Genomic DNA, 24,989 nt, shown 5'->3' on the forward strand with positions numbered 1-24,989 from the left:
GCGTCATTAAATTTTCGGTCATATGTTCGTTAACGTAATTTAAATTGCTTAGGGAGGCATCATAGCACGTCAACACTGTAGCACAAAAGGAGGAGGGTGGGGGTTGAAATGAAAGGGTCCAATAGCACGCAGAGTTCCCGGACGATCACCCATCCACTCACTAACCACGCAAACGTCTGCTTAACTTCATTAATCGAAAGTGAGCTGGCCGTTGGCAACCCCTTAGCGAAACGTTCAGACTTCTAGCTGGATGTGCACATCATTTAGAATCTGCCTGGCAGAGTCTCGCAGGAGACAGCATTTCCTATCAGGGGAGAAAATGGAATGGCCCGTGGAGGGATTGAACCCATGACCGACGCGTTACTAGCACGACGCTATAGCCCACTGAGCTAACGGGCAGTGCAACACTGTCGCATCAGCAGTCCAAAACCGCAATACCGTCTCCTCTCCCTTCAAAACGGCCCCTCCATTAACGTGAGGATGTATCTCTTTTTCTTGACTTTCTCTCACCTTATACTTGGAACCCAGAGCAGCAGCTCCACGAAGACGAAAAACGGCCGTGAGAAGTTTTCTCATCTCAGCCCCGAAACTTCACGTTCAGGTACCGGGAATAGAACCCGGGCCTCCTGGGTGAAAGCCAGGTATCCTAGCCACTAGACCATACCGGACATACCTCAACGATCCACTACGTGTGTATGCGTCCAGAAATACTTCTCCTCCACGCAACTTTAGGGCCGAACCTGGCGCCAACGCTGAACTCTGTCCGCCACCACGATCCCGCTTACTCACTCCCAAAGCGCGCAAGTCATACTAGGCAATCATCGCTTTCAGTCTCGAGTGCAACTAGTAAAACTGTAATTAGTAATAACTGGAAACAAACACACGTTGACGCAAAGTAGCCTAGGTGGTAATAAACGGCAAACACGGCCTTACCTCGCAAAAGCTATGCTGTGCCTTTCACCGTCGTGGACAGAAAATGAGAAGGCTGAGTTGAGGATAGAACGTACGCCCTTAAGATAATGACACGCACAGCCCACTGCGCCACCGAGGCATACAGGAATATTCGCCACCGCAGCCTCACTAAGAAGTTCTAATTTCAGAATTGTTTTCCCACCATGCCGTACATGAAAGGGTGGATTACTCGGCGGAAGTCAATGCTGCGTCTAGTTACAGTGCATCGCCCTGGAAGCAACGTGGCATCGCGTTCCGATGTGCTGGAGGGCAGAGGGCCTGCAGCAGGGTCGCTTGAGCCTCTGGTGGCAGCAGGGGCGGCAACGCTCCGCGACACAGGAAGCCTGCAACGCAATGCGGTGGTGGTGTAACGGTCAGCATGGTTGCTTCCCAAGCAGTTGATCCGGGTTCGATTCCCGGCCATCGCAGGAGGATTGTCATTTTTGCGTAGCGCAATAGTGTGTGTTCAAGACCATGCGATCCTCGAAATTGCCACGCGTCGCGGCACAGGTAGTATCTCCTCGTCTCCTGCCTCGTTCCAGCTAAGTGGATTGATTTCACTTCATCGTGTGTCGACTTGGCCCGACTTTGCTCGACTGCCGCTCGCTGCCGCTCGGCGGTGGGGCCGATATGACAGGAGAAGTACGACAATCGGCTGCGAGAAATAAAGTAATCAAGAGTACTTTTCCTTTTCAATACGAAAAGCTAAACTTTCATTTACAAATTTCGGTAATCTCACTGCTTCGCCACAGTGTTATCTACACATTTGAGAAATTATCTGTTGATTCGTATGGTTCTGTTATTGCCAAAGTCGTTCTTGCACTTTCCTTGCGCTCTTTTTGCAAACAGCGTCATTAAATTTTCGGTCATATGTTCGTTAACGTAATTTAAATTGCTTAGGGAGGCATCATAGCACGTCAACACTGTAGCACAAAAGGAGGAGGGTGGGGGTTGAAATGAAAGGGTCCAATAGCACGCAGAGTTCCCGGACGATCACCCATCCACTCACTAACCACGCAAACGTCTGCTTAACTTCATTAATCGAAAGTGAGCTGGCCGTTGGCAACCCCTTAGCGAAACGTTCAGACTTCTAGCTGGATGTGCACATCATTTAGAATCTGCCTGGCAGAGTCTCGCAGGAGACAGCATTTCCTATCAGGGGAGAAAATGGAATGGCCCGTGGAGGGATTGAACCCATGACCGACGCGTTACTAGCACGACGCTATAGCCCACTGAGCTAACGGGCAGTGCAACACTGTCGCATCAGCAGTCCAAAACCGCAATACCGTCTCCTCTCCCTTCAAAACGGCCCCTCCATTAACGTGAGGATGTATCTCTTTTTCTTGACTTTCTCTCACCTTATACTTGGAACCCAGAGCAGCAGCTCCACGAAGACGAAAAACGGCCGTGAGAAGTTTTCTCATCTCAGCCCCGAAACTTCACGTTCAGGTACCGGGAATAGAACCCGGGCCTCCTGGGTGAAAGCCAGGTATCCTAGCCACTAGACCATACCGGACATACCTCAACGATCCACTACGTGTGTATGCGTCCAGAAATACTTCTCCTCCACGCAACTTTAGGGCCGAACCTGGCGCCAACGCTGAACTCTGTCCGCCACCACGATCCCGCTTACTCACTCCCAAAGCGCGCAAGTCATACTAGGCAATCATCGCTTTCAGTCTCGAGTGCAACTAGTAAAACTGTAATTAGTAATAACTGGAAACAAACACACGTTGACGCAAAGTAGCCTAGGTGGTAATAAACGGCAAACACGGCCTTACCTCGCAAAAGCTATGCTGTGCCTTTCACCGTCGTGGACAGAAAATGAGAAGGCTGAGTTGAGGATAGAACGTACGCCCTTAAGATAATGACACGCACAGCCCACTGCGCCACCGAGGCATACAGGAATATTCGCCACCGCAGCCTCACTAAGAAGTTCTAATTTCAGAATTGTTTTCCCACCATGCCGTACATGAAAGGGTGGATTACTCGGCGGAAGTCAATGCTGCGTCTAGTTACAGTGCATCGCCCTGGAAGCAACGTGGCATCGCGTTCCGATGTGCTGGAGGGCAGAGGGCCTGCAGCAGGGTCGCTTGAGCCTCTGGTGGCAGCAGGGGCGGCAACGCTCCGCGACACAGGAAGCCTGCAACGCAATGCGGTGGTGGTGTAACGGTCAGCATGGTTGCTTCCCAAGCAGTTGATCCGGGTTCGATTCCCGGCCATCGCAGGAGGATTGTCATTTTTGCGTAGCGCAATAGTGTGTGTTCAAGACCATGCGATCCTCGAAATTGCCACGCGTCGCGGCACAGGTAGTATCTCCTCGTCTCCTGCCTCGTTCCAGCTAAGTGGATTGATTTCACTTCACCGTGTGTCGACTTGGCCCGACTTTGCTCGACTGCCGCTCGCTGCCGCTCGGCGGTGGGGCCGATATGACAGGAGAAGTACGACAATCGGCTGCGAGAAATAAAGTAATCAAGAGTACTTTTCCTTTTCAATACGAAAAGCTAAACTTTCATTTACAAATTTCGGAAATCTCACTGCTTCGCCACAGTGTTATCTACAAATTTGAGAAATTATCTGTTGATTCGTACAGTTCTGTTATTGCCAAAGTCGTTCTTGCACTTTCCTTGCGCTCTTTTTGCAAACAGCGTCATTAAATTTTCGGTCATATGTTCGTTAACGTAATTTAAATTGCTTAGGGAGGCATCATAGCACGTCAACACTGTAGCACAAAAGGAGGAGGGTGGGGGTTGAAATGAAAGGGTCCAATAGCACGCAGAGTTCCCGGACGATCGCCCATCCACTCACTAACCACGCAAACGTCTGCTTAACTTCATTAATCGAAAGTGAGCTGGCCGTTGGCAACCCCTTAGCGAAACGTTCAGACTTCTAGCTGGATGTGCACATCATTTAGAATCTGCCTGGCAGAGTCTCGCAGGAGACAGCATTTCCTACCAGGGGAGAAAATGGAATGGCCCGTGGAGGGATTGAACCCATGACCGACGCGTTACTAGCACGACGCTATAGCCCACTGAGCTAACGGGCAGTGCAACACTGTCGCATCAGCAGTCCAAAACCGCAATACCGTCTCCTCTCCCTTCAAAACGGCCCCTCCATTAACGTGAGGATGTATCTCTTTTTCTTGACTTTCTCTCACCTTATACTTGGAACCCAGAGCAGCAGCTCCACGAAGACGAAAAACGGCCGTGAGAAGTTTTCTCATCTCAGCCCCGAAACTTCACGTTCAGGTACCGGGAATAGAACCCGGGCCTCCTGGGTGAAAGCCAGGTATCCTAGCCACTAGACCATACCGGACATACCTCAACGATCCACTACGTGTGTATGCGTCCAGAAATACTTCTCCTCCACGCAACTTTAGGGCCGAACCTGGCGCCAACGCTGAACTCTGTCCGCCACCACGATCCCGCTTACTCACTCCCAAAGCGCGCAAGTCATACTAGGCAATCATCGCTTTCAGTCTCGAGTGCAACTAGTAAAACTGTAATTAGTAATAACTGGAAACAAACACACGTTGACGCAAAGTAGCCTAGGTGGTAATAAACGGCAAACACGGCCTTACCTCGCAAAAGCTATGCTGTGCCTTTCACCGTCGTGGACAGAAAATGAGAAGGCTGAGTTGAGGATAGAACGTACGCCCTTAAGATAATGACACGCACAGCCCACTGCGCCACCGAGGCATACAGGAATATTCGCCACCGCAGCCTCACTAAGAAGTTCTAATTTCAGAATTGTTTTCCCACCATGCCGTACATGAAAGGGTGGATTACTCGGCGGAAGTCAATGCTGCGTCTAGTTACAGTGCATCGCCCTGGAAGCAACGTGACATCGCGTTCCGATGTGCTGGAGGGCAGAGGGCCTGCAGCAGGGTCGCTTGAGCCTCTGGTGGCAGCAGGGGCGGCAACGCTCCGCGACACAGGAAGCCTGCAACGCAATGCGGTGGTGGTGTAACGGTCAGCATGGTTGCTTCCCAAGCAGTTGATCCGGGTTCGATTCCCGGCCATCGCAGGAGGATTGTCATTTTTGCGTAGCGCAATAGTGTGTGTTCAAGACCATGCGATCCTCGAAATTGCCACGCGTCGCGGCACAGGTAGTATCTCCTCGTCTCCTGCCTCGTTCCAGCTAAGTGGATTGATTTCACTTCATCGTGTGTCGACTTGGCCCGACTTTGCTCGACTGCCGCTCGCTGCCGCTCGGCGGTGGGGCCGATATGACAGGAGAAGTACGACAATCGGCTGCGAGAAATAAAGTAATCAAGAGTACTTTTCCTTTTCAATACGAAAAGCTAAACTTTCATTTACAAATTTCGGAAATCTCACTGCTTCGCCACAGTGTTATCTACACATTTGAGAAATTATCTGTTGATTCGTACGGTTCTGTTATTGCCAAAGTCGTTCTTGCACTTTCCTTGCGCTCTTTTTGCAAACAGCGTCATTAAATTTTCGGTCATATGTTCGTTAACGTAATTTAAATTGCTTAGGGAGGCATCATAGCACGTCAACACTGTAGCACAAAAGGAGGAGGGTGGGGGTTGAAATGAAAGGGTCCAATAGCACGCAGAGTTCCCGGACGATCACCCATCCACTCACTAACCACGCAAACGTCTGCTTAACTTCATTAATCGAAAGTGAGCTGGCCGTTGGCAACCCCTTAGCGAAACGTTCAGACTTCTAGCTGGATGTGCACATCATTTAGAATCTGCCTGGCAGAGTCTCGCAGGAGACAGCATTTCCTATCAGGGGAGAAAATGGAATGGCCCGTGGAGGGATGGAACCCATGACCGACGCGTTACTAGCACGACGCTATAGCCCACTGAGCTAACGGGCAGTGCAACACTGTCGCATCAGCAGTCCAAAACCGCAATACCGTCTCCTCTCCCTTCAAAACGGCCCCTCCATTAACGTGAGGATGTATCTCTTTTTCTTGACTTTCTCTCACCTTATACTTGGAACCCAGAGCAGCAGCTCCACGAAGACGAAAAACGGCCGTGAGAAGTTTTCTCATCTCAGCCCCGAAACTTCACGTTCAGGTACCGGGAATAGAACCCGGGCCTCCTGGGTGAAAGCCAGGTATCCTAGCCACTAGACCATACCGGACATACCTCAACGATCCACTACGTGTGTATGCGTCCAGAAATACTTCTCCTCCACGCAACTTTAGGGCCGAACCTGGCGCCAACGCTGAACTCTGTCCGCCACCACGATCCCGCTTACTCACTCCCAAAGCGCGCAAGTCATACTAGGCAATCATCGCTTTCAGTCTCGAGTGCAACTAGTAAAACTGTAATTAGTAATAACTGGAAACAAACACACGTTGACGCAAAGTAGCCTAGGTGGTAATAAACGGCAAACACGGCCTTACCTCGCAAAAGCTATGCTGTGCCTTTCACCGTCGTGGACAGAAAATGAGAAGGCTGAGTTGAGGATAGAACGTACGCCCTTAAGATAATGACACGCACAGCCCACTGCGCCACCGAGGCATACAGGAATATTCGCCACCGCAGCCTCACTAAGAAGTTCTAATTTCAGAATTGTTTTCCCACCATGCCGTACATGAAAGGGTGGATTACTCGGCGGAAGTCAATGCTGCGTCTAGTTACAGTGCATCGCCCTGGAAGCAACGTGGCATCGCGTTCCGATGTGCTGGAGGGCAGAGGGCCTGCAGCAGGGTCGCTTGAGCCTCTGGTGGCAGCAGGGGCGGCAACGCTCCGCGACACAGGAAGCCTGCAACGCAATGCGGTGGTGGTGTAACGGTCAGCATGGTTGCTTCCCAAGCATTTGATCCGGGTTCGATTCCCGGCCATCGCAGGAGGAATGTCATTTTTGCGTAGCGCAATAGTGTGTGTTCAAGACCATGCGATCCTCGAAATTGCCACGCGTCGCGGCACAGGTAGTATCTCCTCGTTTCCTGCCTCGTTCCAGCTAAGTGGATTGATTTCACTTCATCGTGTGTCGACTTGGCCCGACTTTGCTCGACTGCCGCTCGCTGCCGCTCGGCGGTGGGGCCGATATGACAGGAGAAGTACGACAATCGGCTGCGAGAAATAAAGTAATCAAGAGTACTTTTCCTTTTCAATACGAAAAGCTAAACTTTCATTTACAAATTTCGGAAATCTCACTGCTTCGCCACAGTGTTATCTACACATTTGAGAAATTATCTGTTGATTCGTACGGTTCTGTTATTGCCAAAGTCGTTCTTGCACTTTCCTTGCGCTCTTTTTGCAAACAGCGTCATTAAATTTTCGGTCATATGTTCGTTAACGTAATTTAAATTGCTTAGGGAGGCATCATAGCACGTCAACACTGTAGCACAAAAGGAGGAGGGTGGGGGTTGAAATGAAAGGGTCCAATAGCACGCAGAGTTCCCGGACGATCGCCCATCCACTCACTAACCACGCAAACGTCTGCTTAACTTCATTAATCGAAAGTGAGCTGGCCGTTGGCAACCCCTTAGCGAAACGTTCAGACTTCTAGCTGGATGTGCACATCATTTAGAATCTGCCTGGCAGAGTCTCGCAGGAGACAGCATTTCCTACCAGGGGAGAAAATGGAATGGCCCGTGGAGGGATTGAACCCATGACCGACGCGTTACTAGCACGACGCTATAGCCCACTGAGCTAACGGGCAGTGCAACACTGTCGCATCAGCAGTCCAAAACCGCAATACCGTCTCCTCTCCCTTCAAAACGGCCCCTCCATTAACGTGAGGATGTATCTCTTTTTCTTGACTTTCTCTCACCTTATACTTGGAACCCAGAGCAGCAGCTCCACGAAGACGAAAAACGGCCGTGAGAAGTTTTCTCATCTCAGCCCCGAAACTTCACGTTCAGGTACCGGGAATAGAACCCGGGCCTCCTGGGTGAAAGCCAGGTATCCTAGCCACTAGACCATACCGGACATACCTCAACGATCCACTACGTGTGTATGCGTCCAGAAATACTTCTCCTCCACGCAACTTTAGGGCCGAACCTGGCGCCAACGCTGAACTCTGTCCGCCACCACGATCCCGCTTACTCACTCCCAAAGCGCGCAAGTCATACTAGGCAATCATCGCTTTCAGTCTCGAGTGCAACTAGTAAAACTGTAATTAGTAATAACTGGAAACAAACACACGTTGACGCAAAGTAGCCTAGGTGGTAATAAACGGCAAACACGGCCTTACCTCGCAAAAGCTATGCTGTGCCTTTCACCGTCGTGGACAGAAAATGAGAAGGCTGAGTTGAGGATAGAACGTACGCCCTTAAGATAATGACACGCACAGCCCACTGCGCCACCGAGGCATACAGGAATATTCGCCACCGCAGCCTCACTAAGAAGTTCTAATTTCAGAATTGTTTTCCCACCATGCCGTACATGAAAGGGTGGATTACTCGGCGGAAGTCAATGCTGCGTCTAGTTACAGTGCATCGCCCTGGAAGCAACGTGGCATCGCGTTCCGATGTGCTGGAGGGCAGAGGGCCTGCAGCAGGGTCGCTTGAGCCTCTGGTGGCAGCAGGGGCGGCAACGCTCCGCGACACAGGAAGCCTGCAACGCAATGCGGTGGTGGTGTAACAGTCAGCATGGTTGCTTCCCAAGCAGTTGATCCGGGTTCGATTCCCGGCCATCGCAGGAGGATTGTCATTTTTGCGTAGCGCAATAGTGTGTGTTCAAGACCATGCGATCCTCGAAATTGCCACGCGTCGCGGCACAGGTAGTATCTCCTCGTCTCCTGCCTCGTTCCAGCTAAGTGGATTGATTTCACTTCATCGTGTGTCGACTTGGCCCGACTTTGCTCGACTGCCGCTCGCTGCCGCTCGGCGGTGGGGCCGATATGACAGGAGAAGTACGACAATCGGCTGCGAGAAATAAAGTAATCAAGAGTACTTTTCCTTTTCAATACGAAAAGCTAAACTTTCATTTACAAATTTCGGAAATCTCACTGCTTCGCCACAGTGTTATCTACACATTTGAGAAATTATCTGTTGATTCGTACGGTTCTGTTATTGCCAAAGTCGTTCTTGCACTTTCCTTGCGCTCTTTTTGCAAACAGCGTCATTAAATTTTCGGTCATATGTTCGTTAACGTAATTTAAATTGCTTAGGGAGGCATCATAGCACGTCAACACTGTAGCACAAAAGGAGGAGGGTGGGGGTTGAAATGAAAGGGTCCAATAGCACGCAGAGTTCCCGGACGATCACCCATCCACTCACTAACCACGCAAACGTCTGCTTAACTTCATTAATCGAAAGTGAGCTGGCCGTTGGCAACCCCTTAGCGAAACGTTCAGACTTCTAGCTGGATGTGCACATCATTTAGAATCTGCCTGGCAGAGTCTCGCAGGAGACAGCATTTCCTATCAGGGGAGAAAATGGAATGGCCCGTGGAGGGATTGAACCCATGACCGACGCGTTACTAGCACGACGCTATAGCCCACTGAGCTAACGGGCAGTGCAACACTGTCGCATCAGCAGTCCAAAACCGCAATACCGTCTCCTCTCCCTTCAAAACGGCCCCTCCATTAACGTGAGGATGTATCTCTTTTTCTTGACTTTCTCTCACCTTATACTTGGAACCCAGAGCAGCAGCTCCACGAAGACGAAAAACGGCCGTGAGAAGTTTTCTCATCTCAGCCCCGAAACTTCACGTTCAGGTACCGGGAATAGAACCCGGGCCTCCTGGGTGAAAGCCAGGTATCCTAGCCACTAGACCATACCGGACATACCTCAACGATCCACTACGTGTGTATGCGTCCAGAAATACTTCTCCTCCACGCAACTTTAGGGCCGAACCTGGCGCCAACGCTGAACTCTGTCCGCCACCACGATCCCGCTTACTCACTCCCAAAGCGCGCAAGTCATACTAGGCAATCATCGCTTTCAGTCTCGAGTGCAACTAGTAAAACTGTAATTAGTAATAACTGGAAACAAACACACGTTGACGCAAAGTAGCCTAGGTGGTAATAAACGGCAAACACGGCCTTACCTCGCAAAAGCTATGCTGTGCCTTTCACCGTCGTGGACAGAAAATGAGAAGGCTGAGTTGAGGATAGAACGTACGCCCTTAAGATAATGACACGCACAGCCCACTGCGCCACCGAGGCATACAGGAATATTCGCCACCGCAGCCTCACTAAGAAGTTCTAATTTCAGAATTGTTTTCCCACCATGCCGTACATGAAAGGGTGGATTACTCGGCGGAAGTCAATGCTGCGTCTAGTTACAGTGCATCGCCCTGGAAGCAACGTGGCATCGCGTTCCGATGTGCTGGAGGGCAGATGGCCTGCAGCAGGGTCGCTTGAGCCTCTGGTGGCAGCAGGGGCGGCAACGCTCCGCGACACAGGAAGCCTGCAACGCAATGCGGTGGTGGTGTAACGGTCAGCATGGTTGCTTCCCAAGCAGTTGATCCGGGTTCGATTCCCGGCCATCGCAGGAGGATTGTCATTTTTGCGTAGCGCAATAGTGTGTGTTCAAGACCATGCGATCCTCGAAATTGCCACGCGTCGCGGCACAGGTAGTATCTCCTCGTCTCCTGCCTCGTTCCAGCTAAGTGGATTGATTTCACTTCATCGTGTGTCGACTTGGCCCGACTTTGCTCGACTGCCGCTCGCTGCCGCTCGGCGGTGGGGCCGATATGACAGGAGAAGTACGACAATCGGCTGCGAGAAATAAAGTAATCAAGAGTACTTTTCCTTTTCAATACGAAAAGCTAAACTTTCATTTACAAATTTCGGAAATCTCACTGCTTCGCCACAGTGTTATCTACACATTTGAGAAATTATCTGTTGATTCGTACGGTTCTGTTATTGCCAAAGTCGTTCTTGCACTTTCCTTGCGCTCTTTTTGCAAACAGCGTCATTAAATTTTCGGTCATATGTTCGTTAACGTAATTTAAATTGCTTAGGGAGGCATCATAGCACGTCAACACTGTAGCACAAAAGGAGGAGGGTGGGGGTTGAAATGAAAGGGTCCAATAGCACGCAGAGTTCCCGGACGATCACCCATCCACTCACTAACCACGCAAACGTCTGCTTAACTTCATTAATCGAAAGTGAGCTGGCCGTTGGCAACCCCTTAGCGAAACGTTCAGACTTCTAGCTGGATGTGCACATCATTTAGAATCTGCCTGGCAGAGTCTCGCAGGAGACAGCATTTCCTATCAGGGGAGAAAATGGAATGGCCCGTGGAGGGATTGAACCCATGACCGACGCGTTACTAGCACGACGCTATAGCCCACTGAGCTAACGGGCAGTGCAACACTGTCGCATCAGCAGTCCAAAACCGCAATACCGTCTCCTCTCCCTTCAAAACGGCCCCTCCATTAACGTGAGGATGTATCTCTTTTTCTTGACTTTCTCTCACCTTATACTTGGAACCCAGAGCAGCAGCTCCACGAAGACGAAAAACGGCCGTGAGAAGTTTTCTCATCTCAGCCCCGAAACTTCACGTTCAGGTACCGGGAATAGAACCCGGGCCTCCTGGGTGAAAGCCAGGTATCCTAGCCACTAGACCATACCGGACATACCTCAACGATCCACTACGTGTGTATGCGTCCAGAAATACTTCTCCTCCACGCAACTTTAGGGCCGAACCTGGCGCCAACGCTGAACTCTGTCCGCCACCACGATCCCGCTTACTCACTCCCAAAGCGCGCAAGTCATACTAGGCAATCATCGCTTTCAGTCTCGAGTGCAACTAGTAAAACTGTAATTAGTAATAACTGGAAACAAACACACGTTGACGCAAAGTAGCCTAGGTGGTAATAAACGGCAAACACGGCCTTACCTCGCAAAAGCTATGCTGTGCCTTTCACCGTCGTGGACAGAAAATGAGAAGGCTGAGTTGAGGATAGAACGTACGCCCTTAAGATAATGACACGCACAGCCCACTGCGCCACCGAGGCATACAGGAATATTCGCCACCGCAGCCTCACTAAGAAGTTCTAATTTCAGAATTGTTTTCCCACCATGCCGTACATGAAAGGGTGGATTACTCGGCGGAAGTCAATGCTGCGTCTAGTTACAGTGCATCGCCCTGGAAGCGACGTGGCATCGCGTTCCGATGTGCTGGAGGGCAGAGGGCCTGCAGCAGGGTCGCTTGAGCCTCTGGTGGCAGCAGGGGCGGCAACGCTCCGCGACACAGGAAGCCTGCAACGCAATGCGGTGGTGGTGTAACGGTCAGCATGGTTGCTTCCCAAGCATTTGATCCGGGTTCGATTCCCGGCCATCGCAGGAGGATTGTCATTTTTGCGTAGCGCAATAGTGTGTGTTCAAGACCATGCGATCCTCGAAATTGCCACGCGTCGCGGCACAGGTAGTATCTCCTCGTTTCCTGCCACGTTCCAGCTAAGTGGATTGATTTCACTTCATCGTGTGTCGACTTGGCCCGACTTTGCTCGACTGCCGCTCGCTGCCGCTCGGCGGTGGGGCCGATATGACAGGAGAAGTACGACAATCGGCTGCGAGAAATAAAGTAATCAAGAGTACTTTTCCTTTTCAATACGAAAAGCTAAACTTTCATTTACAAATTTCGGAAATCTCACTGCTTCGCCACAGTGTTATCTACACATTTGAGAAATTATCTGTTGATTCGTACGGTTCTGTTATTGCCAAAGTCGTTCTTGCACTTTCCTTGCGCTCTTTTTGCAAACAGCGTCATTAAATTTTCGGTCATATGTTCGTTAACGTAATTTAAATTGCTTAGGGAGGCATCATAGCACGTCAACACTGTAGCACAAAAGGAGGAGGGTGGGGGTTGAAATGAAAGGGTCCAATAGCACGCAGAGTTCCCGGACGATCGCCCATCCACTCACTAACCACGCAAACGTCTGCTTAACTTCATTAATCGAAAGTGAGCTGGCCGTTGGCAACCCCTTAGCGAAACGTTCAGACTTCTAGCTGGATGTGCACATCATTTAGAATCTGCCTGGCAGAGTCTCGCAGGAGACAGCATTTCCTACCAGGGGAGAAAATGGAATGGCCCGTGGAGGGATTGAACCCATGACCGACGCGTTACTAGCACGACGCTATAGCCCACTGAGCTAACGGGCAGTGCAACACTGTCGCATCAGCAGTCCAAAACCGCAATACCGTCTCCTCTCCCTTCAAAACGGCCCCTCCATTAACGTGAGGATGTATCTCTTTTTCTTGACTTTCTCTCACCTTATACTTGGAACCCAGAGCAGCAGCTCCACGAAGACGAAAAACGGCCGTGAGAAGTTTTCTCATCTCAGCCCCGAAACTTCACGTTCAGGTACCGGGAATAGAACCCGGGCCTCCTGGGTGAAAGCCAGGTATCCTAGCCACTAGACCATACCGGACATACCTCAACGATCCACTACGTGTGTATGCGTCCAGAAATACTTCTCCTCCACGCAACTTTAGGGCCGAACCTGGCGCCAACGCTGAACTCTGTCCGCCACCACGATCCCGCTTACTCACTCCCAAAGCGCGCAAGTCATACTAGGCAATCATCGCTTTCAGTCTCGAGTGCAACTAGTAAAACTGTAATTAGTAATAACTGGAAACAAACACACGTTGACGCAAAGTAGCCTAGGTGGTAATAAACGGCAAACACGGCCTTACCTCGCAAAAGCTATGCTGTGCCTTTCACCGTCGTGGACAGAAAATGAGAAGGCTGAGTTGAGGATAGAACGTACGCCCTTAAGATAATGACACGCACAGCCCACTGCGCCACCGAGGCATACAGGAATATTCGCCACCGCAGCCTCACTAAGAAGTTCTAATTTCAGAATTGTTTTCCCACCATGCCGTACATGAAAGGGTGGATTACTCGGCGGAAGTCAATGCTGCGTCTAGTTACAGTGCATCGCCCTGGAAGCAACGTGGCATCGCGTTCCGATGTGCTGGAGGGCAGAGGGCCTGCAGCAGGGTCGCTTGAGCCTCTGGTGGCAGCAGGGGCGGCAACGCTCCGCGACACAGGAAGCCTGCAACGCAATGCGGTGGTGGTGTAACGGTCAGCATGGTTGCTTCCCAAGCATTTGATCCGGGTTCGATTCCCGGCCATCGCAGGAGGATCGTCATTTTTGCGTAGCGCAATAGTGTGTGTTCAAGACCATGCGATCCTCGAAATTGCCACGCGTCGCGGCACAGGTAGTATCTCCTCGTTTCCTGCCTCGTTCCAGCTAAGTGGATTGATTTCACTTCATCGTGTGTCGACTTGGCCCGACTTTGCTCGACTGCCGCTCGCTGCCGCTCGGCGGTGGGGCCGATATGACAGGAGAAGTACGACAATCGGCTGCGAGAAATAAAGTAATCAAGAGTACTTTTCCTTTTCAATACGAAAAGCTAAACTTTCATTTACAAATTTCGGAAATCTCACTGCTTCGCCACAGTGTTATCTACACATTTGAGAAATTATCTGTTGATTCGTACGGTTCTGTTATTGCCAAAGTCGTTCTTGCACTTTCCTTGCGCTCTTTTTGCAAACAGCGTCATTAAATTTTCGGTCATATGTTCGTTAACGTAATTTAAATTGCTTAGGGAGGCATCATAGCACGTCAACACTGTAGCACAAAAGGAGGAGGGTGGGGGTTGAAATGAAAGGGTCCAATAGCACGCAGAGTTCCCGGACGATCGCCCATCCACTCACTAACCACGCAAACGTCTGCTTAACTTCATTAATCGAAAGTGAGCTGGCCGTTGGCAACCCCTTAGCGAAACGTTCAGACTTCTAGCTGGATGTGCACATCATTTAGAATCTGCCTGGCAGAGTCTCGCAGGAGACAGCATTTCCTACCAGGGGAGAAAATGGAATGGCCCGTGGAGGGATTGAACCCATGACCGACGCGTTACTAGCACGACGCTATAGCCCACTGAGCTAACGGGCAGTGCAACACTGTCGCATCAGCAGTCCAAAACCGCAATACCGTCTCCTCTCCCTTCAAAACGGCCCCTCCATTAACGTGAGGATGTATCTCTTTTTCTTGACTTTCTCTCACCTTATACTTGGAACCCAGAGCAGCAGCTCCACGAAGACGAAAAACGGCCGTGAGAAGTTTTCTCATCTCAGCCCCGAAACTTCACGTTCAGGTACCGGGAATAGAACCCGGGCCTCCTGGGTGAAAGCCAGGTATCCTAGCCACTAGACCATACCGGACATACCTCAACGATCCACTACGTGTGTATGCGTCCAGAAATACTTCTCCTCCACGCAACTTTAGGGCCAAACCTGGCGCCAACGCTGAACTCTGTCCGCCACCACGATCCCGCTTACTCACTCCCAAAGCGCGCAAGTCATACTAGGCAATCATCGCTTTCAGTCTCGAGTGCAACTAGTAAAACTGTAATTAGTAATAACTGGAAACAAACACACGTTGACGCAAAGTAGCCTAGGTGGTAATAAACGGCAAACACGGCCTTACCTCGCAAAAGCTATGCTGTGCCTTTCACCGTCGTGGACAGAAAATGAGAAGGCTGAGTTGAGGATAGAACGTACGCCCTTAAGATAATGACACGCACAGCCCACTGCGCCACCGAGGCATACAGGAATATTCGCCACCGCAGCCTCACTAAGAAGTTCTAATTTCAGAATTGTTTTCCCACCATGCCGTACATGAAAGGGTGGATTACTCGGCGGAAGTCAATGCTGCGTCTAGTTACAGTGCATCGCCCTGGAAGCAACGTGGCATCGCGTTCCGATGTGCTGGAGGGCAGAGGGCCTGCAGCAGGGTCGCTTGAGCCTCTGGTGGCAGCAGGGGCGGCAACGCTCCGCGACACAGGAAGCCTGCAACGCAATGCGGTGGTGGTGTAACGGTCAGCATGGTTGCTTCCCAAGCATTTGATCCGGGTTCGATTCCCGGCCATCGCAGGAGGATTGTCATTTTTGCGTAGCGCAATAGTGTGTGTTCAAGACCATGCGATCCTCGAAATTGCCACGCGTTGCGGCACAGGTAGTATCTCCTCGTTTCCTGCCACGTTCCAGCTAAGTGGATTGATTTCACTTCATCGTGTGTCGACTTGGCCCGACTTTGCTCGACTGCCGCTCGCTGCCGCTCGGCGGTGGGGCCGATATGACAGGAGAAGTACGACAATCGGCTGCGAGAAATAAAGTAATCAAGAGTACTTTTCCTTTTCAATACGAAAAGCTAAACTTTCATTTACAAATTTCGGAAATCTCACTGCTTCGCCACAGTGTTATCTACACATTTGAGAAATTATCTGTTGATTCGTACGGTTCTGTTATTGCCAAAGTCGTTCTTGCACTTTCCTTGCGCTCTTTTTGCAAACAGCGTCATTAAATTTTCGGTCATATGTTCGTTAACGTAATTTAAATTGCTTAGGGAGGCATCATAGCACGTCAACACTGTAGCACAAAAGGAGGAGGGTGGGGGTTGAAATGAAAGGGTCCAATAGCACGCAGAGTTCCCGGACGATCGCCCATCCACTCACTAACCACGCAAACGTCTGCTTAACTTCATTAATCGAAAGTGAGCTGGCCGTTGGCAACCCCTTAGCGAAACGTTCAGACTTCTAGCTGGATGTGCACATCATTTAGAATCTGCCTGGCAGAGTCTCGCAGGAGACAGCATTTCCTACCAGGGGAGAAAATGGAATGGCCCGTGGAGGGATTGAACCCATGACCGACGCGTTACTAGCACGACGCTATAGCCCACTGAGCTAACGGGCAGTGCAACACTGTCGCATCAGCAGTCCAAAACCGCAATACCGTCTCCTCTCCCTTCAAAACGGCCCCTCCATTAACGTGAGGATGTATCTCTTTTTCTTGACTTTCTCTCACCTTATACTTGGAACCCAGAGCAGCAGCTCCACGAAGACGAAAAACGGCCGTGAGAAGTTTTCTCATCTCAGCCCCGAAACTTCACGTTCAGGTACCGGGAATAGAACCCGGGCCTCCTGGGTGAAAGCCAGGTATCCTAGCCACTAGACCATACCGGACATACCTCAACGATCCACTACGTGTGTATGCGTCCAGAAATACTTCTCCTCCACGCAACTTTAGGGCCGAACCTGGCGCCAACGCTGAACTCTGTCCGCCACCACGATCCCGCTTACTCACTCCCAAAGCGCGCAAGTCATACTAGGCAATCATCGCTTTCAGTCTCGAGTGCAACTAGTAAAACTGTAATTAGTAATAACTGGAAACAAACACACGTTGACGCAAAGTAGCCTAGGTGGTAATAAACGGCAAACACGGCCTTACCTCGCAAAAGCTATGCTGTGCCTTTCACCGTCGTGGACAGAAAATGAGAAGGCTGAGTTGAGGATAGAACGTACGCCCTTAAGATAATGACACGCACAGCCCACTGCGCCACCGAGGCATACAGGAATATTCGCCACCGCAGCCTCACTAAGAAGTTCTAATTTCAGAATTGTTTTCCCACCATGCCGTACATGAAAGGGTGGATTACTCGGCGGAAGTCAATGCTGCGTCTAGTTACAGTGCATCGCCCTGGAAGCAACGTGGCATCGCGTTCCGATGTGCTGGAGGGCAGAGGGCCTGCAGCAGGGTCGCTTGAGCCTCTGGTGGCAGCAGGGGCGGCAACGCTCCGCGACACAGGAAGCCTGCAACGCAATGCGGTGGTGGTGTAACGGTCAGCATGGTTGCTTCCCAAGCATTTGATCCGGGTTCGATTCCCGGCCATCGCAGGAGGATTGTCATTTTTGCGTAGCGCAATAGTGTGTGTTCAAGACCATGCGATCCTCGAAATTGCCACGCGTCGCGGCACAGGTAGTATCTCCTCGTTTCCTGCCTCGTTCCAGCTAAGTGGATTGATTTCACTTCATCGTGTGTCGACTTGGCCCGACTTTGCTCGACTGCCGCTCGCTGCCGCTCGGCGGTGGGGCCGATATGACAGGAGAAGTACGACAATCGGCTGCGAGAAATAAAGTAATCAAGAGTACTTTTCCTTTTCAATACGAAAAGCTAAACTTTCATTTACAAATTTCGGAAATCTCACTGCTTCGCCACAGTGTTATCTACACATTTGAGAAATTATCTGTTGATTCGTACGGTTCTGTTATTGCCAAAGTCGTTCTTGCACTTTCCTTGCGCTCTTTTTGCAAACAGCGTCATTAAATTTTCGGTCATATGTTCGTTAACGTAATTTAAATTGCTTAGGGAGGCATCATAGCACGTCAACACTGTAGCACAAAAGGAGGAGGGTGGGGGTTGAAATGAAAGGGTCCAATAGCACGCAGAGTTCCCGGACGATCGCCCATCCACTCACTAACCACGCAAACGTCTGCTTAACTTCATTAATCGAAAGTGAGCTGGCCGTTGGCAACCCCTTAGCGAAACGTTCAGACTTCTAGCTGGATGTGCACATCATTTAGAATCTGCCTGGCAGAGTCTCGCAGGAGACAGCATTTCCTACCAGGGGAGAAAATGGAATGGCCCGTGGAGGGATTGAACCCATGACCGACGCGTTACTAGCACGACGCTATAGCCCACTGAGCTAACGGGCAGTGCAACACTGTCGCATCAGCAGTCCAAAACCGCAATACCGTCTCCTCTCCCTTCAAAACGGCCCCTCCATTAACGTGAGGATGTATCTCTTTTTCTTGACTTTCTCTCACCTTATACTTGGAACCCAGAGCAGCAGCTCCACGAAGACGAAAAACGGCCGTGAGAAGTTTTCTCATCTCAGCCCCGAAACTTCACGTTCAGGTACCGGGAATAGAACCCGGGCCTCCTGGGTGAAAGCCAGGTATCCTAGCCACTAGACCATACCGGACATACCTCAACGATCCACTACGTGTGTATGCGTCCAGAAATACTTCTCCTCCACGCAACTTTAGGGCCGAACCTGGCGCCAACGCTGAACTCTGTCCGCCACCACGATCCCGCTTACTCACTCCCAAAGCGCGCAAGTCATACTAGGCAATCATCGCTTTCAGTCTCGAGTGCAACTAGTAAAACTGTAATTAGTAATAACTGGAAACAAACACACGTTGACGCAAAGTAGCCTAGGTGGTAATAAACGGCAAACACGGCCTTACCTCGCAAAAGCTATGCTGTGCCTTTCACCGTCGTGGACAGAAAATGAGAAGGCTGAGTTGAGGATAGAACGTACGCCCTTAAGATAATGACACGCACAGCCCACTGCGCCACCGAGGCATACAGGAATATTCGCCACCGCAGCCTCACTAAGAAGTTCTAATTTCAGAATTGTTTTCCCACCATGCCGTACATGAAAGGGTGGATTACTCGGCGGAAGTCAATGCTGCGTCTAGTTACAGTGCATCGCCCTGGAAGCAACGTGGCATCGCGTTCCGATGTGCTGGAGGGCAGAGGGCCTGCAGCAGGGTCGCTTGAGCCTCTGGTGGCAGCAGGGGCGGCAACGCTCCGCGACACAGGAAGCCTGCAACGCAATGCGGTGGTGGTGTAACGGTCAGCATGGTTGCTTCCCAAGCATTTGATCCGGGTTCGATTCCCGGCCATCGCAGGAGGATTGTCATTTTTGCGTAGCGCAATAGTGTGTGTTCAAGACCATGCGATCCTCGAAATTGCCACGCGTCGCGGCACAGGTAGTATCTCCTCGTTTCCTGCCTCGTTCCAGCTAAGTGGATTGATTTCACTTCATCGTGTGTCGACTTGGCCCGACTTTGCTCGACTGCCGCTCGCTGCCGCTCGGCGGTGGGGCCGATATGACAGGAGAAGTACGACAATCGGCTGCGAGAAATAAAGTAATCAAGAGTACTTTTCCTTTTCAATACGAAAAGCTAAACTTTCATTTACAAATTTCGGAAATCTCACTGCTTCGCCACAGTGTTATCTACACATTTGAGAAATTATCTGTTGATTCGTACGGTTCTGTTATTGCCAAAGTCGTTCTTGCACTTTCCTTGCGCTCTTTTTGCAAACAGCGTCATTAAATTTTCGGTCATATGTTCGTTAACGTAATTTAAATTGCTTAGGGAGGCATCATAGCACGTCAACACTGTAGCACAAAAGGAGGAGGGTGGGGGTTGAAATGAAAGGGTCCAATAGCACGCAGAGTTCCCGGACGATCGCCCATCCACTCACTAACCACGCAAACGTCTGCTTAACTTCATTAATCGAAAGTGAGCTGGCCGTTGGCAACCCCTTAGCGAAACGTTCAGACTTCTAGCTGGATGTGCACATCATTTAGAATCTGCCTGGCAGAGTCTCGCAGGAGACAGCATTTCCTACCAGGGGAGAAAATGGAATGGCCCGTGGAGGGATTGAACCCATGACCGACGCGTTACTAGCACGACGCTATAGCCCACTGAGCTAACGGGCAGTGCAACACTGTCGCATCAGCAGTCCAAAACCGCAATACCGTCTCCTCTCCCTTCAAAACGGCCCCTCCATTAACGTGAGGATGTATCTCTTTTTCTTGACTTTCTCTCACCTTATACTTGGAACCCAGAGCAGCAGCTCCACGAAGACGAAAAACGGCCGTGAGAAGTTTTCTCATCTCAGCCCCGAAACTTCACGTTCAGGTACCGGGAATAGAACCCGGGCCTCCTGGGTGAAAGCCAGGTATCCTAGCCACTAGACCATACCGGACATACCTCAACGATCCACTACGTGTGTATGCGTCCAGAAATACTTCTCCTCCACGCAACTTTAGGGCCGAACCTGGCGCCAACGCTGAACTCTGTCCGCCACCACGATCCCGCTTACTCACTCCCAAAGCGCGCAAGTCATACTAGGCAATCATCGCTTTCAGTCTCGAGTGCAACTAGTAAAACTGTAATTAGTAATAACTGGAAACAAACACACGTTGACGCAAAGTAGCCTAGGTGGTAATAAACGGCAAACACGGCCTTACCTCGCAAAAGCTATGCTGTGCCTTTCACCGTCGTGGACAGAAAATGAGAAGGCTGAGTTGAGGATAGAACGTACGCCCTTAAGATAATGACACGCACAGCCCACTGCGCCACCGAGGCATACAGGAATATTCGCCACCGCAGCCTCACTAAGAAGTTCTAATTTCAGAATTGTTTTCCCACCATGCCGTACATGAAAGGGTGGATTACTCGGCGGAAGTCAATGCTGCGTCTAGTTACAGTGCATCGCCCTGGAAGCAACGTGGCATCGCGTTCCGATGTGCTGGAGGGCAGAGGGCCTGCAGCAGGGTCGCTTGAGCCTCTGGTGGCAGCAGGGGCGGCAACGCTCCGCGACACAGGAAGCCTGCAACGCAATGCGGTGGTGGTGTAACGGTCAGCATGGTTGCTTCCCAAGCAGTTGATCCGGGTTCGATTCCCGGCCATCGCAGGAGGATTGTCATTTTTGCGTAGCGCAATAGTGTGTGTTCAAGACCATGCGATCCTCGAAATTGCCACGCGTCGCGGCACAGGTAGTATCTCCTCGTCTCCTGCCTCGTTCCAGCTAAGTGGATTGATTTCACTTCATCGTGTGTCGACTTGGCCCGACTTTGCTCGACTGCCGCTCGCTGCCGCTCGGCGGTGGGGCCGATATGACAGGAGAAGTACGACAATCGGCTGCGAGAAATAAAGTAATCAAGAGTACTTTTCCTTTTCAATACGAAAAGCTAAACTTTCATTTACAAATTTCGGAAATCTCACTGCTTCGCCACAGTGTTATCTACACATTTGAGAAATTATCTGTTGATTCGTACGGTTCTGTTATTGCCAAAGTCGTTCTTGCACTTTCCTTGGGCTCTTTTTGCAAACAGCGTCATTAAATTTTCGGTCATATGTTCGTTAACGTAATTTAAATTGCTTAGGGAGGCATCATAGCACGTCAACACTGTAGCACAAAAGGAGGAGGGTGGGGGTTGAAATGAAAGGGTCCAATAGCACGCAGAGTTCCCGGACGATCACCCATCCACTCACTAACCACGCAAACGTCTGCTTAACTTCATTAATCGAAAGTGAGCTGGCCGTTGGCAACCCCTTAGCGAAACGTTCAGACTTCTAGCTGGATGTGCACATCATTTAGAATGTGCCTGGCAGAGTCTCGCAGGAGACAGCATTTCCTATCAGGGGAGAAAATGGAATGGCCCGTGGAGGGATTGAACCCATGACCGACGCGTTACTAGCACGACGCTATAGCCCACTGAGCTAACGGGCAGTGCAACACTGTCGCATCAGCAGTCCAAAACCGCAATACCGTCTCCTCTCCCTTCAAAACGGCCCCTCCATTAACGTGAGGATGTATCTCTTTTTCTTGACTTTCTCTCACCTTATACTTGGAACCCAGAGCAGCAGCTCCACGAAGACGAAAAACGGCCGTGAGAAGTTTTCTCATCTCAGCCCCGAAACTTCACGTTCAGGTACTGGGAATAGAACCCGGGCCTCCTGGGTGAAAGCCAGGTATCCTAGCCACTAGACCATACCGGACATACCTCAACGATCCACTACGTGTGTATGCGTCCAGAAATACTTCTCCTCCACGCAACTTTAGGGCCGAACCTGGCGCCAACGCTGAACTCTGTCCGCCACCACGATCCCGCTTACTCACTCCCAAAGCGCGCAAGTCATACTAGGCAATCATCGCTTTCAGTCTCGAGTGCAACTAGTAAAACTGTAATTAGTAATAACTGGAAACAAACACACGTTGACGCAAAGTAGCCTAGGTGGTAATAAACGGCAAACACGGCCTTACCTCGCAAAAGCTATGCTGTGCCTTTCACCGTCGTGGACAGAAAATGAGAAGGCTGAGTTGAGGATAGAACGTACGCCCTTAAGATAATGACACGCACAGCCCACTGCGCCACCGAGGCATACAGGAATATTCGCCACCGCAGCCTCACTAAGAAGTTCTAATTTCAGAATTGTTTTCCCACCATGCCGTACATGAAAGGGTGGATTACTCGGCGGAAGTCAATGCTGCGTCTAGTTACAGTGCATCGCCCTGGAAGCAACGTGGCATCGCGTTCCGATGTGCTGGAGGGCAGAGGGCCTGCAGCAGGGTCGCTTGAGCCTCTGGTGGCAGCAGGGGCGGCAACGCTCCGCGACACAGAAAGCCTGCAACGCAATGCGGTGGTGGTGTAACGGTCAGCATGGTTGCTTCCCAAGCAGTTGATCCGGGTTCGATTCCCGGCCATCGCAGGAGGATTGTCATTTTTGCGTAGCGCAATAGTGTGTGTTCAAGACCATGCGATCCTCGAAATTGCCACGCGTCGCGGCACAGGTAGTATCTCCTCGTCTCCTGCCTCGTTCCAGCTAAGTGGATTGATTTCACTTCATCGTGTGTCGACTTGGCCCGACTTTGCTCGACTGCCGCTCGCTGCCGCTCGGCGGTGGGGCCGATACGACAGGAGAAGTACGACAATCGGCTGCGAGAAATAAAGTAATCAAGAGTACTTTTCCTTTTCAATACGAAAAGCTAAACTTTCATTTACAAATTTCGGAAATCTCACTGCTTCGCCACAGTGTTATCTACACATTTGAGAAATTATCTGTTGATTCGTACGGTTCTGTTATTGCCAAAGTCGTTCTTGCACTTTCCTTGCGCTCTTTTTGCAAACAGCGTCATTAAATTTTCGGTCATATGTTCGTTAACGTAATTTAAATTGCTTAGGGAGGCATCATAGCACGTCAACACTGTAGCACAAAAGGAGGAGGGTGGGGGTTGAAATGAAAGGGTCCAATAGCACGCAGAGTTCCCGGACGATCGCCCATCCACTCACTAACCACGCAAACGTCTGCTTAACTTCATTAATCGAAAGTGAGCTGGCCGTTGGCAACCCCTTAGCGAAACGTTCAGACTTCTAGCTGGATGTGCACATCATTTAGAATCTGCCTGGCAGAGTCTCGCAGGAGACAGCATTTCCTACCAGGGGAGAAAATGGAATGGCCCGTGGAGGGATTGAACCCATGACCGACGCGTTACTAGCACGACGCTATAGCCCACTGAGCTAACGGGCAGTGCAACACTGTCGCATCAGCAGTCCAAAACCGCAATACCGTCTCCTCTCCCTTCAAAACGGCCCCTCCATTAACGTGAGGATGTATCTCTTTTTCTTGACTTTCTCTCACCTTATACTTGGAACCCAGAGCAGCAGCTCCACGAAGACGAAAAACGGCCGTGAGAAGTTTTCTCATCTCAGCCCCGAAACTTCACGTTCAGGTACCGGGAATAGAATCCGGGCCTCCTGGGTGAAAGCCAGGTATCCTAGCCACTAGACCATACCGGACATACCTCAACGATCCACTACGTGTGTATGCGTCCAGAAATACTTCTCCTCCACGCAACTTTAGGGCCGAACCTGGCGCCAACGCTGAACTCTGTCCGCCACCACGATCCCGCTTACTCACTCCCAAAGCGCGCAAGTCATACTAGGCAATCATCGCTTTCAGTCTCGAGTGCAACTAGTAAAACTGTAATTAGTAATAACTGGAAACAAACACACGTTGACGCAAAGTAGCCTAGGTGGTAATAAACGGCAAACACGGCCTTACCTCGCAAAAGCTATGCTGTGCCTTTCACCGTCGTGGACAGAAAATGAGAAGGCTGAGTTGAGGATAGAACGTACGCCCTTAAGATAATGACACGCACAGCCCACTGCGCCACCGAGGCATACAGGAATATTCGCCACCGCAGCCTCACTAAGAAGTTCTAATTTCAGAATTGTTTTCCCACCATGCCGTACATGAAAGGGTGGATTACTCGGCGGAAGTCAATGCTGCGTCTAGTTACAGTGCATCGCCCTGGAAGCAACGTGACATCGCGTTTCGATGTGCTGGAGGGCAGAGGGCCTGCAGCAGGGTCGCTTGAGCCTCTGGTGGCAGCAGGGGCGGCAACGCTCCGCGACACAGGAAGCCTGCAACGCAATGCGGTGGTGGTGTAACGGTCAGCATGGTTGCTTCCCAAGCAGTTGATCCGGGTTCCATTCCCGGCCATCGCAGGAGGATTGTCATTTTTGCGTAGCGCAATAGTGTGTGTTCAAGACCATGCGATCCTCGAAATTGCCACGCGTCGCGGCACAGGTAGTATCTCCTCGTCTCCTGCCTCGTTCCAGCTAAGTGGATTGATTTCACTTCATCGTGTGTCGACTTGGCCCGACTTTGCTCGACTGCCGCTCGCTGCCGCTCGGCGGTGGGGCCGATATGACAGGAGAAGTACGACAA

At 50.8% G+C, this 24,989-nt stretch overlaps 26 non-coding genes across 26 annotated transcripts; 14 read left to right on the top strand and 12 right to left on the bottom strand.

Annotated features, from left to right (window-relative positions):
- Nucleotides 1-596: 596 nt before the first annotated feature.
- Trnae-uuc lies at nucleotides 597-668 on the bottom strand. The gene has a single exon. It is a non-coding gene; the product is annotated as a tRNA-Glu (tRNA).
- A 639-nt stretch (nucleotides 669-1,307) lies between these two features.
- On the top strand, nucleotides 1,308-1,379 carry Trnag-ccc. The gene has a single exon. It is a non-coding gene; the product is annotated as a tRNA-Gly (tRNA).
- Nucleotides 1,380-2,395: 1,016 nt separating this feature from the next.
- Nucleotides 2,396-2,467, bottom strand: Trnae-uuc. Its single transcript has one exon. It is a non-coding gene; the product is annotated as a tRNA-Glu (tRNA).
- A 639-nt stretch (nucleotides 2,468-3,106) lies between these two features.
- Nucleotides 3,107-3,178, top strand: Trnag-ccc. Its single transcript has one exon. It is a non-coding gene; the product is annotated as a tRNA-Gly (tRNA).
- Nucleotides 3,179-4,194: 1,016 nt separating this feature from the next.
- On the bottom strand, nucleotides 4,195-4,266 carry Trnae-uuc. The gene has a single exon. It is a non-coding gene; the product is annotated as a tRNA-Glu (tRNA).
- A 639-nt stretch (nucleotides 4,267-4,905) lies between these two features.
- On the top strand, nucleotides 4,906-4,977 carry Trnag-ccc. The gene has a single exon. It is a non-coding gene; the product is annotated as a tRNA-Gly (tRNA).
- Nucleotides 4,978-5,993: 1,016 nt separating this feature from the next.
- Nucleotides 5,994-6,065, bottom strand: Trnae-uuc. Its single transcript has one exon. It is a non-coding gene; the product is annotated as a tRNA-Glu (tRNA).
- Nucleotides 6,066-6,704: 639 nt separating this feature from the next.
- Nucleotides 6,705-6,776, top strand: Trnag-ccc. Its single transcript has one exon. It is a non-coding gene; the product is annotated as a tRNA-Gly (tRNA).
- A 1,016-nt stretch (nucleotides 6,777-7,792) lies between these two features.
- Nucleotides 7,793-7,864, bottom strand: Trnae-uuc. Its single transcript has one exon. It is a non-coding gene; the product is annotated as a tRNA-Glu (tRNA).
- A 639-nt stretch (nucleotides 7,865-8,503) lies between these two features.
- Nucleotides 8,504-8,575, top strand: Trnag-ccc. The gene has a single exon. It is a non-coding gene; the product is annotated as a tRNA-Gly (tRNA).
- Nucleotides 8,576-9,591: 1,016 nt separating this feature from the next.
- On the bottom strand, nucleotides 9,592-9,663 carry Trnae-uuc. The gene has a single exon. It is a non-coding gene; the product is annotated as a tRNA-Glu (tRNA).
- A 639-nt stretch (nucleotides 9,664-10,302) lies between these two features.
- Trnag-ccc lies at nucleotides 10,303-10,374 on the top strand. The gene has a single exon. It is a non-coding gene; the product is annotated as a tRNA-Gly (tRNA).
- Nucleotides 10,375-11,390: 1,016 nt separating this feature from the next.
- Trnae-uuc lies at nucleotides 11,391-11,462 on the bottom strand. The gene has a single exon. It is a non-coding gene; the product is annotated as a tRNA-Glu (tRNA).
- A 639-nt stretch (nucleotides 11,463-12,101) lies between these two features.
- On the top strand, nucleotides 12,102-12,173 carry Trnag-ccc. The gene has a single exon. It is a non-coding gene; the product is annotated as a tRNA-Gly (tRNA).
- Nucleotides 12,174-13,189: 1,016 nt separating this feature from the next.
- On the bottom strand, nucleotides 13,190-13,261 carry Trnae-uuc. The gene has a single exon. It is a non-coding gene; the product is annotated as a tRNA-Glu (tRNA).
- Nucleotides 13,262-13,900: 639 nt separating this feature from the next.
- On the top strand, nucleotides 13,901-13,972 carry Trnag-ccc. The gene has a single exon. It is a non-coding gene; the product is annotated as a tRNA-Gly (tRNA).
- Nucleotides 13,973-14,988: 1,016 nt separating this feature from the next.
- On the bottom strand, nucleotides 14,989-15,060 carry Trnae-uuc. The gene has a single exon. It is a non-coding gene; the product is annotated as a tRNA-Glu (tRNA).
- A 639-nt stretch (nucleotides 15,061-15,699) lies between these two features.
- On the top strand, nucleotides 15,700-15,771 carry Trnag-ccc. Its single transcript has one exon. It is a non-coding gene; the product is annotated as a tRNA-Gly (tRNA).
- A 1,016-nt stretch (nucleotides 15,772-16,787) lies between these two features.
- On the bottom strand, nucleotides 16,788-16,859 carry Trnae-uuc. The gene has a single exon. It is a non-coding gene; the product is annotated as a tRNA-Glu (tRNA).
- Nucleotides 16,860-17,498: 639 nt separating this feature from the next.
- Trnag-ccc lies at nucleotides 17,499-17,570 on the top strand. The gene has a single exon. It is a non-coding gene; the product is annotated as a tRNA-Gly (tRNA).
- A 1,016-nt stretch (nucleotides 17,571-18,586) lies between these two features.
- On the bottom strand, nucleotides 18,587-18,658 carry Trnae-uuc. The gene has a single exon. It is a non-coding gene; the product is annotated as a tRNA-Glu (tRNA).
- A 639-nt stretch (nucleotides 18,659-19,297) lies between these two features.
- On the top strand, nucleotides 19,298-19,369 carry Trnag-ccc. The gene has a single exon. It is a non-coding gene; the product is annotated as a tRNA-Gly (tRNA).
- Nucleotides 19,370-20,385: 1,016 nt separating this feature from the next.
- Trnae-uuc lies at nucleotides 20,386-20,457 on the bottom strand. The gene has a single exon. It is a non-coding gene; the product is annotated as a tRNA-Glu (tRNA).
- Nucleotides 20,458-21,096: 639 nt separating this feature from the next.
- On the top strand, nucleotides 21,097-21,168 carry Trnag-ccc. The gene has a single exon. It is a non-coding gene; the product is annotated as a tRNA-Gly (tRNA).
- A 1,727-nt stretch (nucleotides 21,169-22,895) lies between these two features.
- Nucleotides 22,896-22,967, top strand: Trnag-ccc. The gene has a single exon. It is a non-coding gene; the product is annotated as a tRNA-Gly (tRNA).
- Nucleotides 22,968-24,694: 1,727 nt separating this feature from the next.
- Trnag-ccc lies at nucleotides 24,695-24,766 on the top strand. The gene has a single exon. It is a non-coding gene; the product is annotated as a tRNA-Gly (tRNA).
- The last annotated feature ends 223 nt before the right edge of the window (nucleotides 24,767-24,989 follow it).

The sequence above is a fragment of the Schistocerca americana genome, unplaced genomic scaffold (assembly GCF_021461395.2).
Source record: "Schistocerca americana isolate TAMUIC-IGC-003095 unplaced genomic scaffold, iqSchAmer2.1 HiC_scaffold_1610, whole genome shotgun sequence".
Taxonomy (NCBI): domain Eukaryota; kingdom Metazoa; phylum Arthropoda; class Insecta; order Orthoptera; family Acrididae; genus Schistocerca; species Schistocerca americana.